The sequence below is a fragment of the Hyla sarda genome, chromosome 1, assembly GCF_029499605.1.
Source record: "Hyla sarda isolate aHylSar1 chromosome 1, aHylSar1.hap1, whole genome shotgun sequence".
NCBI classification, from domain to species: domain Eukaryota; kingdom Metazoa; phylum Chordata; class Amphibia; order Anura; family Hylidae; genus Hyla; species Hyla sarda.
The window spans coordinates 255698444-255710959 of record NC_079189.1 but is presented as its reverse complement, the minus strand read 5'-3'; the positions used below and the strand labels follow the sequence as shown (position 1 = coordinate 255710959).

Here is a 12516-nt window from a genome sequence, read left to right as displayed (position 1 = left end):
CACAGTATACAGGGTGTGAAGCCGTCTACGGCTATTCTAAGCTGAATGTGCCTGTTCTTGTCAGATCGCAGACTGCTGCCCGGCAAGTACGAGCATGGGAGACTGGCTGGCAATCCAAGGTGCTATTGACATTTTGCTCTGTTGCCGCCTTCCTCTCCGATTCCGAAAAGGTTTTATTGATGCTTAAATCCACAGTATAAAAAGCATGAAGCTGTCAATGGCCATCCTAAGCTGAACGCGCCTGCTCTCGTCAGATCGCAGACTGCTACCCAGCTTAGGGCCTGGTAAGTACTGGCATGGGAGACTGGCTGGGAATCCCGGGTGCCGTTGACATTTTGCTCTATTGCTGCCTTCCGCTCCGATTCCGAAAAGAATTTATTGATGCTTAAATCCACAGTATACAAGGTGTGAAGCTGTCGACGGCCATCCTAAGCTTAACGCGCCTGCTCTTGTCAGATCGCAGACTGGTACAGATCTTAGGGCCCGGTAAGTACCGGCATGGGACACTGGCTGGGAATCCCGGCTGCCGTTGACATTTTGCTCTGTTGCCGCCTTCCGTTTCCGTTTCCGATTCCGAAAATGATTTATTGATGCTTAAATCCACAGTATACAGGGTGTTAACATGTCTACGGCCATCCTAAGCTGAATGCGCCTGTTCTCGTCAGATCGCAGACTGCTACCCAGCTTCGGGCCTGGTAAGTATCAGCATGGGAGACTGGCTGGGAATCCCGGGTGCAGTTGACATTTTGCTCTGTTTCTGCTCCGATTCCGAAAATTATTTATTGATGCTTAAATCCACAGTATACAAAGTGTGAAGCTGTCAACGGCCATCCTAAGCTGAACGCGCCTGCTCTCGTCAGATTGCAGACTGCTACCCAGCTTAGGGCCTGGTAAGTACCTGCATGGGAGACTGGCTGGGAATCCCGGGTGCAGTTGACATTTTAATCTGTTGCCGCATTCCGCTCCGATTCGGAAAAGGATTTACTGATGCTTAAATCCACAATGTACAGGGTGTGAAGCTGTCAACGGCCATCCTAAGCCTGAACGTGCCTGCTCTCCTCAGATCACAGACTGCTGCCCGGCAGTTACCGGCATGGGAGACTGGCTGGAAATACAAGGTGCCATTGACATTTTGCTCTGTTGCCGCCTTCCTCTCCGATTAATAAAAATATTTATTGATGCTTAAATCCACAATATACAAGGTGTGAAGATGTCAACGGCCATCCTAAGCTGAACGCGCCTGTTCTCGTCAGATCGCAGACCGCTACCCAGCTTAGGGCCCAGTAAGTACCGGCATGGGAGACTGGCTGGGAATCCCGGGTGCAGTTGACATTTTGCTCTGTTGCCGCCTTCCGTTCCGATTCCGAAAAGGATTTATTGATGCTTAAATGCACAGTATAAAAATCATGAAGCTGTCAATGGCCATCCTAAGCTGAACGCGCCTGCTCTCGTCAGATCGCAGACTGCTACCCAGCTTAGGGCCCGGTAAGTACTTGCATGGGAGACTGGCTGGGATTCCCGGTTGCCGTTGACATTTTGCTCTATTGCTGCCTTCCGCTCCGATTCCGAAAATAATTTATTGATGCTTAAATCCACAGTATACAAGGTGTGAAGCTGTCGACGGCCATCCTAAGCTTAACGCGCCTGCTCTCGTCAGATCGCAGACTGGTACAGATCTTAGAGCCCGGTAAGTACCGGCATGGGACACTGGCTGGGAATCCCGGGTGCAGTTGACATTTTATTCTGTTGCCGCCTTCCGCTCCGATTCGGAAAAGGATTTATTGATGCTTAAATCCACAATATACAGGGTGTGAAGCTGTCAACGGCCATCCTAAGCCTGAACGTGCCTGCTCTCCTCAGATCGCAGACTGCTGCCCGGCAGTTACCGGCATGGGAGACTGGCTGGCAATCCAAGGTGCCATTGACATTTTGCTCTGTTGCCGCCTTCCTCTCCGATTAAAAAAAATATTTATTGATGCTTAAATCCACAATATACAAGGCGTGAAGATGTCAACGGCCATCCTAAGCTGAACGTGCCTGCTCTTGTCAGATCGCAGACTGCTACCCAGCTTAGGGCCCGGTAAGTATTGGCATGGGAGACTGGCTGGGAATCCTGGGTGCCGTTGACATTTTGCTCTATTGCTGCCTTCAACTCCGATTCCGAAAATAATTTATTGATGCTTAAATCCACAGTATACAAGGTGTGAAGCTGTCGACGGCCATCCTAAGCGTAACGCGCCTGCTCTCGTCAGATCGCAGACTGGTACAGATCTTAGGGCCCGGTAAGTACCGGCATGGGACACTGGCTGGGAATCCTGGCTGCCGTTGACATTTTGCTCTGTTGCCGCCTTCCGTTCCAATTCCGAAAAGGATTTATTGATGCTTAAATGCACAGTATAAAGGACGAGAAGATGTCAACGGCCAACCTAAGCTGAACGCGCCTGCTCTCGTCAGATCGCAGACTGCTACCCAGCTTAGGGCCCGGTAAGTACCAGCATGGGAGACTGACTGGGAATCGCAGGTGTCGTTGACATTTTGCTCTGTTGCCGCCTTTTGCTCCGATTCCGTAAAGGTTTTATTGATGCTTAAATCCACAGTATACAGGGTGTGAAGATGTCTACGGCCATCCTAAGCTGAATGTGTCTGTTCTCGTCAGATCGCAGACTGCTACCCAGCTTCGGGCCTGGTAAGTACCAGCATGGGAGACTGGCTGGGAATCCTGGGTGCAGTTGACATTTTGCTCTGTTTCTGCTCCGATTCCGAAAATTATTTATTGATGCTTAAATCCACAGTATACAAAGTGTGAAGCTGTCAACAGCCATCCTAAGCTGAACGTGCCTGCTCTCGTCAGATCGCAGACTGCTACCCAGCTTAGGGCCTGGTAAGTACCAGGATGGTAGACTGGCTGGAATCCCGGGTGCAGCTGACATTTTAATCTGTTGCCGCCTTCCGCTCCAATTCGGAAAAGGATTTATTGATGCTTAAATCCACAATATACAGGGTGTGAAGCTGTCAACGGCCATCCTAAGCTGAACGTGTCTGCTCTCCTCAGATCGCAGACTGCTGCCCGGCAGATACCGGCGTGGGAGACTGGCTGGCAATCCAAGGTGCCATTGACATTTTGCTCTGTTGCCGCCTTCCTCTCCGATTAATAAAAATATTTTTGATGCTTAAATCCACAATATACAACGCGTGAAGATGTCAACGGCCATCCTAAGCTGAATGCGCCTGCTCTCGTCAGATCGCAGACTGCTACCCAGCTTAGGGCCCAGTAAGTACCGGCATGGGAGACTGGCTGGGAATCCCGGGTGTAGTTGACATTTTGCTCTGTTGTCGCCTTCCGTTCCGATTCCGAAAAGGATTTATTGATGCTTAAATGCACAGTATAAAAATCATGAAGCTGTCAATGGCCATTCTAAGCTGAACGCGCCTGCTCTCGTCAGATCGCAGACTGCTACCCAGCTTAGGGCCCGGTAAGTACCAGCATGGGAGACTGGCTGGGAATCCCAGGTGTTGTTGACATTTTGCTTTGTAGCCGCCTTCCGCTCCGATTCCGAAAAGGATTTATTGATGCTTAAATCCACAGTATACAGGGTGTGAAGCCGTCTACGGCTATCCTAAGCTGAATGTGCCTGTTCTTGTCAGATCGCAGACTGCTGCCCGGCAAGTACGAGCATGGGAGACTGGCTGGCAATCCAAGGTGCTATTGACATTTTGCTCTGTTGCCGCCTTCCTCTCCGATTCCGAAAAGGATTTATTGATGCTTAAATGCACAGTATAAAAAGCATGAAGCTGTCAATGGCCATCCTAAGCTGAACGCGCCTGCTCTCGTCAGATCGCAGACTGCTACCCAGCTTAGAGCCCGGTAAGTACTGGCATGGGAGACTGGCTGGGAATCCCGGGTGCCGTTGACATTTTGCTCTATTGCTGCCTTCCGCTCCGATTCCGAAAAGAATTTATTGATGCTTAAATTCACAGTATACAAGGTGTGAAGCTGTCGACGGCCATCCTAAGCTTAACGCGCCTGCTCTTGTCAGATCGCAGACTGGTACAGATCTTAGGGCCCGGTAAGTACCGGCATGGGACACTGGCTGGGAATCCCGGCTGCCGTTGACATTTTGCTCTGTTGCCGCCTTCCGTTTCCGTTTCCGATTCCGAAAAGGATTTATTGATGCTTAAATGCACAGTATAAAGGGCGAGAAGCTGTCAACTGCCATCCTAAGCTGAACGCGCCTGCTCTCGTCAGATCGCAGACTGCTACCCAGCTTAGGGCCTGGTAAGTACCTGCATGGGAGACTGGCTGGGAATCCCGCGTGCAGTTGACATTTTAATCTGTTGCCGCATTCCGCTCCGATTCGGAAAAGGATTTATTGATGCTTAAATCCACAATGTACAGGGTGTGAAGCTGTCAACGGCCATCCTAAGCCTGAACGTGCCTGCTCTCCTCAGATCGCAGACTGCTGCCCGGCAGATACCGGCGTGGGAGACTGGCTGGCAATCCAAGGTGCCATTGACATTTTGCTCTGTTGCCGCCTTCCTCTCCGATTAATAAAAATATTTATTGATGCTTAAATCCACAATATACAACGCGTGAAGATGTCAACGGCCATCCTAAGCTGAACGCGCCTGCTCTCGTCAGATCGCAGACTGCTACCCAGCTTAGGGCCCAGTAAGTACCGGCATGGGAGACTGGCTGGGAATCCCGGGTGTAGTTGACATTTTGCTCTGTTGTCGCCTTCCGTTCCGATTCCGAAAAGGATTTATTGATGCTTAAATGCACAGTATAAAAATCATGAAGCTGTCAATGGCCATTCTAAGCTGAACGCGCCTGCTCTCGTCAGATCGCAGACTGTTACCCAGCTTAGGGCCTGGTAAGTACTGGCATAGGAGACTGGCTGGGAATCACGGTTGCCGTTGACATTTTGCTCTATTGCTGCCTTCCGCTCCGATTCCGAAAATAATTTATTGATGCTTAAATCCACAGTATACAAGGTGTGAAGCTGTCGACGGCCATCCTAAGCTTAACGCGCCTGCTCTCGTCAGATCGCAGACTGGTACAGATCTTAGGGCCCGGTAAGTACCGGCATGGGACACTGGCTGGGAATCCCGGCTGCTGTTGACATTTTGCTCTGTAGCCGCCTTCCGCTCCGATTCCGAAAAGGATTTATTGATGCTTAAATCCACAGTATACAGGGTGTGAAGCCGTCTACGGCTATCCTAAGCTGAATGTGCCTGCTCTCGTCAGATCGCAGACTGGTACAGTTTTCAGGGCCCGGTAAGTACCGGCATGGGAGACTGGCTGGGAATCCAGGGTGCAGTTGACATTTTGCTCTGTTGCCGCCTTCCGCTCCGATTCGGAAAAGGATTTATTGATGCTTAAATGCACAGTATAAAAAGCATGAAGCTGTCAACGGCCATCCTAAGCTGAACGCGCCTGCTCTCGTCAGATCGGACCCAGCTTAGGGCCCGGTAAGTACTGGCATAGGAGACTGGCTGGGAATCCTGGGCGCCGTTGACATTTTGCTCTATTGCTGCCTTCCGCTTCGATTCCGAAAAGAATTTATTGATGCTTAAATCCACAGTATACAAGGTGTGAAGCTGTCGACGGCCATCCTAAGCTGAACGCGCCTGCTCTCGTCAGATCGCAGACTGCTACCCAGCTTAGGGCCCGGTAAGTACCAGCATGGGAGACTGGCTTGGAATCCCAGGTGTCGTTGACATTTTGCTCTGTTGCCGCCTTACGCTCCGATTCCGAAAAGGATTTATTGATGCTTAAATCCACAGTATACAGGGCGTGAAGATGTCTACGGCCATCCTAAGCTGAATGCGCCTGTTCTCGTCAGAGCGCAGACTGCTACCCAGCTTCGGGCCTGGTAAGTACCAGCATGGGAGACTGGCTGGGAATCCCGGGTGCAGTTGACATTTTGCTCTGTTTCTGCTCCGATTCCGAAAATTATTTATTGATGCTCAAATCCACAGTATACAAAGTGTGAAGCTGTCAACGGCCATCCTAAGCTGAACGCGCCTGCTCTCGTCAGATCGAAGACTGCTACCCAGCTTAGGGCCCGGTACGTACCAGCATGGGAGACTGGCTGGGAATCCCAGGTGTTGTTGACATTTTGCTCTGTAGCCGCCTTCCGCTTCGATTCCGAAAAGGATTTATTGATGCTTAAATCCACAGTATACAGGGTGTGAAGCAGTCTACGGCTATCCTAAGCTGAATGTGCCTGTTCTTGTCAGATCGCAGACTGCTGCCCAGCAAGTACGGGCATGGGAGACTGGCTGGCAATTCAAGGTGCTATTGACATTTTGCTCTGTTGCCGCCTTCCTCTCCGATTCCGAAAAGGATTTATTGATGCTTAAATGCACAGTATAAAAAGCATGAAGCTGTCAACGGCCATCCTAAGCTGAACGCGCCTGCTCTCGTCAGATCGGACCCAGCTTAGGGCCCGGTAAGTACTGGCATAGGAGACTGGCTGGGAATCCCGGGCGCCGTTGACATTTTGCTCTATTGCTGCCTTCCGCTCCGATTCCGAATAGAATTTATTGATGCTTAAATCCACAGTATACAAGGTGTGAAGCTGTCGACGGCCATCCTAAGCTTAACGCGCCTGCTCTCGTCAGATCGCAGACTGGTACAGATCTGCCGTTGACATTTTGCTCTGTTGCCGCCTTCCGTTCCGATTCCGAAAAGGATTTATTGATGCTTAAATGCACAGTATAAAGGGTGAGAAGCTGTCAACGGCCATCCTAAGCTGAACGCGCCTGCTCTCGTCAGATCGCAGACTGCTACCCAGCTTAGGGCCCGGTAAGTACCAGCATGGGAGACTGGCTGGGAATCCCAGGTGTTGTTGACATTTTGCTCTGTAGCCGCCTTCCGCTTCGATTCCGAAAAGGATTTATTGATGCTTAAATCCACAGTATACAGGGTGTGAAGCCGTCTACGGCTATCCTAAGCTGAATGTGCCTGTTCTTATCAGATCGCAGACTGCTGCCCGGCAAGTACAGGCATGGGAGACTGGCTGGCAATCCAAGGTGCTATTGACATTTTGCTCTGTTGCCGCCTTCCTCTCCAATTCCGAAAAGGATTTATTGATGCTTAAATACACAGTATAAAAAGCATGAAGCTGTCAATGGCCATCCTAAGCTGAACGCGCCTGCTCTCGTCAGATCGTAGACTGCTTCCCAGCTTAGGGCCCGGTAAGTACTGGCTGGGAATCCCGGGTGCCGTTGACATTTTGCTCTATTGCTGCCTTCCGCTCCGATTCCGAAAAGAATTTATTGATGCTTAAATCCACAGTATACAAGGTGTGAAGCTGTCGACGGCCATCCTAAACTTAACGCGCCTGCTCTTGTCAGATCGCAGACTGGTACAGATCTTAGGGCCCGGTAAGTATCGGCATGGGACACTGGCTGGGAATCCCGGCTGCCGTTGACATTTTGCTCTGTTGCCGCCTTCCGTTCCGATTCCGAAAAGGATTTATTGATGCTTAAATGCACAGTATACAAAGTGTGAAGCTGTCAACGGCCATCATAAGCTGAACGCGCTTGCTCTCGTCAGATCGCAGACTGCTACCCAGCTTAGGGCCTGGAAAGTACCAGCATGGGAGACTGGCTGGGAATCCCGGGTGCAGTTGACATTTTGCTCTGTTGCCGCCTTCCGTTCCGATTCCGAAAAGGATTTATTGATGCTTAAATGCACAGTATAAAGGGCGTGAAGCTGTTAATGGCCATCCTAAGCTGAACGCGCCTGCTCTCGTCAGATCGCAGACTGCTACCCAGCTTAGGGCCCGGTAAGTACCAGCATGGGAGACTGGCTGGGAATCTCAGGTGTTGTTGACATTTTGCTCTGTAGCTCTGTAGACATTTTGCTCAGATTCCGAAAAGGATTTATTGATGCTTAAATCTACAGTATACAGGGTGTGAAGCCGTCTACGGCTATCCTAAGCTGAGTGCGCCTGTTCTTGTCAGATCGCAGACTGCTGCCCGGCAAGTACGGGCATGGGAGACTGGCTGGCAATCCAAGGTGCTATTGACATTTTGCTCTGTTGCCGCCTTCCTCTCCGATTAAAAAAAATATTTATATATGCTTAAATCCACAGTATACAAGGCGTGAAGATGTCAATGGCCATCCTAAGCTGAACGTGCCTGCTCTCGTCAGATCGCAGACTGCTACGCAGCTTAGGGCCTAGTAAGTACCGGCATGGGAGGCTGGCTGGGAATCCCGGGTGCTGTTGACATTTTGCTCTGTTGCCGCCTTCCGCTCCGTTTCCGAAAAGGATTTATTGATGCTTAAATCCACAGTATACAGGGTGTGAAGATGTCTACGGCCAACCTAAGCTGAACGCGCCTGCTCTCGTCAGATCGCAGACTGGTACAGATCTTAGGGCCCGGTAAGTACCGGCATGGGACACTGGCTGGGAATCCCGGCTGCCGTTGACATTTTGCTCTGTTGCCGCCTTCCGCTCCGTTTCCGAAAAGGATTTATTGATGCTTAAATCCACAGTATACAGGGTGTGAAGATGTCTACGGCCAACCTAAGCTGAACGCGTCTGCTCTCGTCAGATCGCACACTGCTACCCAGCTTAGGGCCCGGTAAGTACTGGCATGGGAGACTGACTGGGAATCCCGGGTGCCGTTGACATTTTGCTCTATTGCTGCCTTCCGCTCCGATTCCGAAAAGGATTTATTGATTCTTAAATGCACAGTATAAAGGGCGAGAAGCTGTCAACGGCCATCCTAAGCTGAACGCGCCTGCTCTCGTCAGATCGCAGACTGCTACCCAGCTTAGGGCCCGGTAAGTACCAGCATGGGAGACTGGCAGGGAATCCCAGGTGTCGTTGACATTTTGCTCTGTTGCCGCCTTCCGCTCCGTTTCCGAAAAGGATTTATTGATGCTTAAATCCACAGTATACAGGGTGTGAAGATGTCTATGGCCAACCTAAGCTGAATGCGCCTGTTCTCGTCAGATCGCAGACTGCTACCCAGCTTCGGGCCTGGTAAGTACCAGCATGGGAGACTGGCTGGGAATCACAGGTGCAGTTGACATTTTGCTCTGTTTCTGCTCCGATTCCGAAAATTATTTATCGATGCTTAAATCCACAGTATACAAAGTGTGAAGCTGTCAACGGCCATCCTAAGCTGAACGCGCCTGCTCTCGTCAGATCGCAGACTGCTACCCAGCTTAGGGCCTGGTAAGTACCAGCATGGGAGACTGGCTGGGAATCCCGGGTGCAGTTGACATTTTAATCTGTTGCCGCCTTCCGCTCCGATTCGGAAAAGGATTTATTGATGCTTAAATCCACAATATACAGGGTGTGAAGCTGTCAACGGCCATCCTAAGCCTGAACGTGCCTGCTCTCCTCAGATCGCAGACTGCTGCCCGGCAGTTACCGGCATGGGAGACTGGCTGGCAATCCAAGGTGCCATTGACATTTTGCTCTGTTGCCGCCATCCTCTCCGATTAATAAAAATATTTATTGATGCTTAAATCCACAATATACAAGGCGTGAAGATGTCAACGGCCATCCTAAGCTGAACGCGCCTGCTCTTGTCAGATCGCAGACTGCTACCCAGCTTGGGGCCCAGTAAGTACCGGCATGGGAGACTGGCTGGGAATCCCGGGTGCAGTTGACATTTTGCTCTGTTGCCACCTTCCGTTCCGATTCCGAAAAGGATTTATTGATGCTTAAATGCACAGTATAAAGGGCGTGAAGCTGTCAATGGTCATCCTAAGCTGAACGCGCCTGCTCTCGTCAGATCGCAGACTGCTACCCAGCTTAGGGCCCGGTAAGTACCAACATGGGTGACTGGCTGGGAATCCCAGGTGTTGTTGACATTTTGCTCTTTAGCCGCCTTCCGCTCCGATTCCGAAAAGGATTTATTGATGCTTAAATCCACAGTATACAGTGTGTGAAGCCGTCTACGGCTATCCTAAGCTGAATGTGCCTGTTCTTGTCAGATCGCAGACTGCTGCCCGGCAAGAACGGGCATGGGAGACTGGCTGGCAATCCAAGGTGCTATTGACATTTTGCTCTGTTGCCGCCTTCCTCTCCGATTCCGAAAAGGATTTATTGATGCTTAAATGCACAGTATAAAATGCATGAAGCTGTCAATGGTCATCCTAAGCTGAACGCACCTGCTCTCGTCAGATCGCAGACTGCTACCCAGCTTAGGGCCCGGTAAGTACTGGCATGGGAGACTGGCTGGGAATCCCGGGTGCCGTTGACATTTTGCTCTATTGCTGCCTTCCGCTCCGATTCCGAAAAGAATTTATTGATGCTTAAATCCACAGTATACAAGGTGTGAAGCTGTCGACGGCCATCCTAAGCTTAACGCGCCTGCTCTCATCAGATCGCAGACTGGTACCCAGCTTCGGGCCTGGTAAGTACCAGCATGGGAGACTGGCTGGGAATCCCGGGTGCAGTTGACATTTTAATCTGTTGCCGCCTTCCTCTCCGATTCGGAAAAGGATTTATTGATGCTTAAATCCACAGTATACAGGGTGTGAATATGTCTATGGCGATCCTAAGCTGAATGCGCCTGTTCTCATCAGATCGCAGACTGCTACCCAGCTTAGGGCCCGGTAAGTATCAGCATGGGAGACTGGCTGGGAATCCCAGGTGTCGTTGACATTTTGCTCTGTTGCCGCCTTCCGCGCCGATTCCGAAAAGGATTTATTGATGCTTAAATCTACAGTATACAGGGTGTGAAGCCGTCTACGGCTATCCTAAGCTGAATGCGCCTGTTCTTGTCAGATCGCAGACTGCTGCCCGGCAAGTACGGGCATGGGAGACTGGCTGGCAATCCAAGGTGCTATTGACATTTTGCTCTGTTGCCGCCTTCCTCTCCGATTAAAAAAAATATTTATTGATGCTTAAATCCACAGTATACAAGGCGTGAAGATGTCAACGGCCATCCTAAGCTGAACGCGCCTGCTCTCGTCAGATCGCAGACTGCTACCCAGCTTAGGGCCCGTTAAGTACTGGCATGGGAGACTGGCTGGGAATCCTGGGTGCCGTTGACATTTTGCTCTATTGCTGCCTTCCGCTCCGATTCCGAAAAGAATTTATTGATGCTTAAATCCACAGTATACAAGGTGTGAAGCTGTCGACGGCCATCCTAAGCTTAACGCGCCTGCTCTCGTCAGATCGCAGACTGGTACAGATCTTAGGGCCCGGTAAGTACCGGCATGGGACACTGGCTGGGAATCCCGGCTGCCGTTGACATTTTGCTCTGTTGCCGCCTTCCGTTCCGATTCCGAAAAGGATTTATTGATACTTAAATGCACAGTATAACGGGCGAGAAGCTGTCAACGGCCATCCTAAGCTGAACGCGCCTGCTCTCGTCAGATCGCAGACTGCTACCCAGCTTAGGGCCCGGTAAGTACCAGCATGGGAGACTGGCTGGGAATCCCAGGTGTCATTGACATTTTGCTCTGTTGCCGCCTTGCTCCGATTCCGAAAAGGATTTATTGATGCTTAAATCCACAGTATACAGGGTGTGAAGATGTCTACGGCCATCCAAAGCTGAATGCGCTTGTTCTCGTCAGATCGCAGACAGCTACCCAGCTTCGGGCCTGGTAAGTACCAGCATGGGAGACTGGCTGGGAATCCCAGGTGCAGTTGACATTTTGCTCTGTTTCTGCTCCGATTCCGAAAATTATTTATTGATGCTTAAATCCACAGTATACAAAGTGTGAAGCTGTCAACGGCCATCCTAAGCTTAACGCGCCTGCTCTCGTCAGATCGCAGACTGGTACAGATCTTAGGGCCCGGTAAGTACCGGCATGGGATACTGGCTGGGAATCCCGGCTGCCGTTGACATTTTGCTCTGTTGCCGCCTTCCGTTCCGATTCCGAAAAGGATTTATTGATGCTTAAATGCACAGTATAAAGGGCAAGAAGCTGTCAACGGCCATCCTAAGCTGAACGCGCCTGCTCTCATCAGATCGCAGACTGCTACCCAGCTTAGGGCCCGGTAAGTACCAGCATGGGAGACTGGCTGGGAATCCCAGGTGTCGTTGACATTTTGCTCTGTTGCCGCCTTCCGCGCCGTTTCCGAAAAGGATTTATTGATGCTTAAATCCACAGTATACAGGGTGTGAAGATGTCTACGGCCATCCTAAGCTGAATGCGCCTGTTCTCGTCAGATCGCAGACTGCTACCCTGCTTCGGGCCTGGTAAGTACCAGCATGGGAGACTGTCTGGGAATCCCGGGTGCAGTTGACATTTTGCTCTGTTTCTGCTCCGATTCCGAAAATTATTTATTGATGCTTAAATCCACAGTATACAAAGTGTGAAGCTGTCAACAGCCATCCTAAGCTGAACGCGCCTGCTCTCGTCAGATCGCAGACTGCTACCCAGCTTAGGGCCCGGTAAGTACCAGCATGGGAGACTGGCTGGGAATCCCAGGTGTCGTTGACATTTTGCTCTGTTGCCGCCTTACGCTCCGATTCCGAAAAGGATTTATTGATGCTTAAATCTACAGTATACAGGGTGTGAAGCCGTCTACGGCC

At 50.7% G+C, this 12516-nt stretch overlaps 11 pseudogenes; all 11 read left to right on the top strand.

The window, feature by feature from the left end:
- Positions 1 to 213: 213 nt before the first annotated feature.
- On the top strand, positions 214 to 333 carry LOC130352510 (5S ribosomal RNA; annotated as a pseudogene).
- Positions 334 to 3402: 3069 nt separating this feature from the next.
- Positions 3403 to 3522, top strand: LOC130325869 (5S ribosomal RNA; annotated as a pseudogene).
- Positions 3523 to 4800: 1278 nt separating this feature from the next.
- On the top strand, positions 4801 to 4920 carry LOC130352045 (5S ribosomal RNA; annotated as a pseudogene).
- Positions 4921 to 6737: 1817 nt separating this feature from the next.
- On the top strand, positions 6738 to 6857 carry LOC130319196 (5S ribosomal RNA; annotated as a pseudogene).
- A 1869-nt stretch (positions 6858 to 8726) lies between these two features.
- LOC130331893 (5S ribosomal RNA) lies at positions 8727 to 8846 on the top strand (annotated as a pseudogene).
- A 277-nt stretch (positions 8847 to 9123) lies between these two features.
- LOC130348758 (5S ribosomal RNA) lies at positions 9124 to 9243 on the top strand (annotated as a pseudogene).
- Positions 9244 to 9718: 475 nt separating this feature from the next.
- Positions 9719 to 9838, top strand: LOC130352414 (5S ribosomal RNA; annotated as a pseudogene).
- A 272-nt stretch (positions 9839 to 10110) lies between these two features.
- On the top strand, positions 10111 to 10230 carry LOC130352488 (5S ribosomal RNA; annotated as a pseudogene).
- A 676-nt stretch (positions 10231 to 10906) lies between these two features.
- On the top strand, positions 10907 to 11026 carry LOC130352004 (5S ribosomal RNA; annotated as a pseudogene).
- Positions 11027 to 11310: 284 nt separating this feature from the next.
- Positions 11311 to 11430, top strand: LOC130352771 (5S ribosomal RNA; annotated as a pseudogene).
- Positions 11431 to 11907: 477 nt separating this feature from the next.
- On the top strand, positions 11908 to 12027 carry LOC130326185 (5S ribosomal RNA; annotated as a pseudogene).
- The last annotated feature ends 489 nt before the right edge of the window (positions 12028 to 12516 follow it).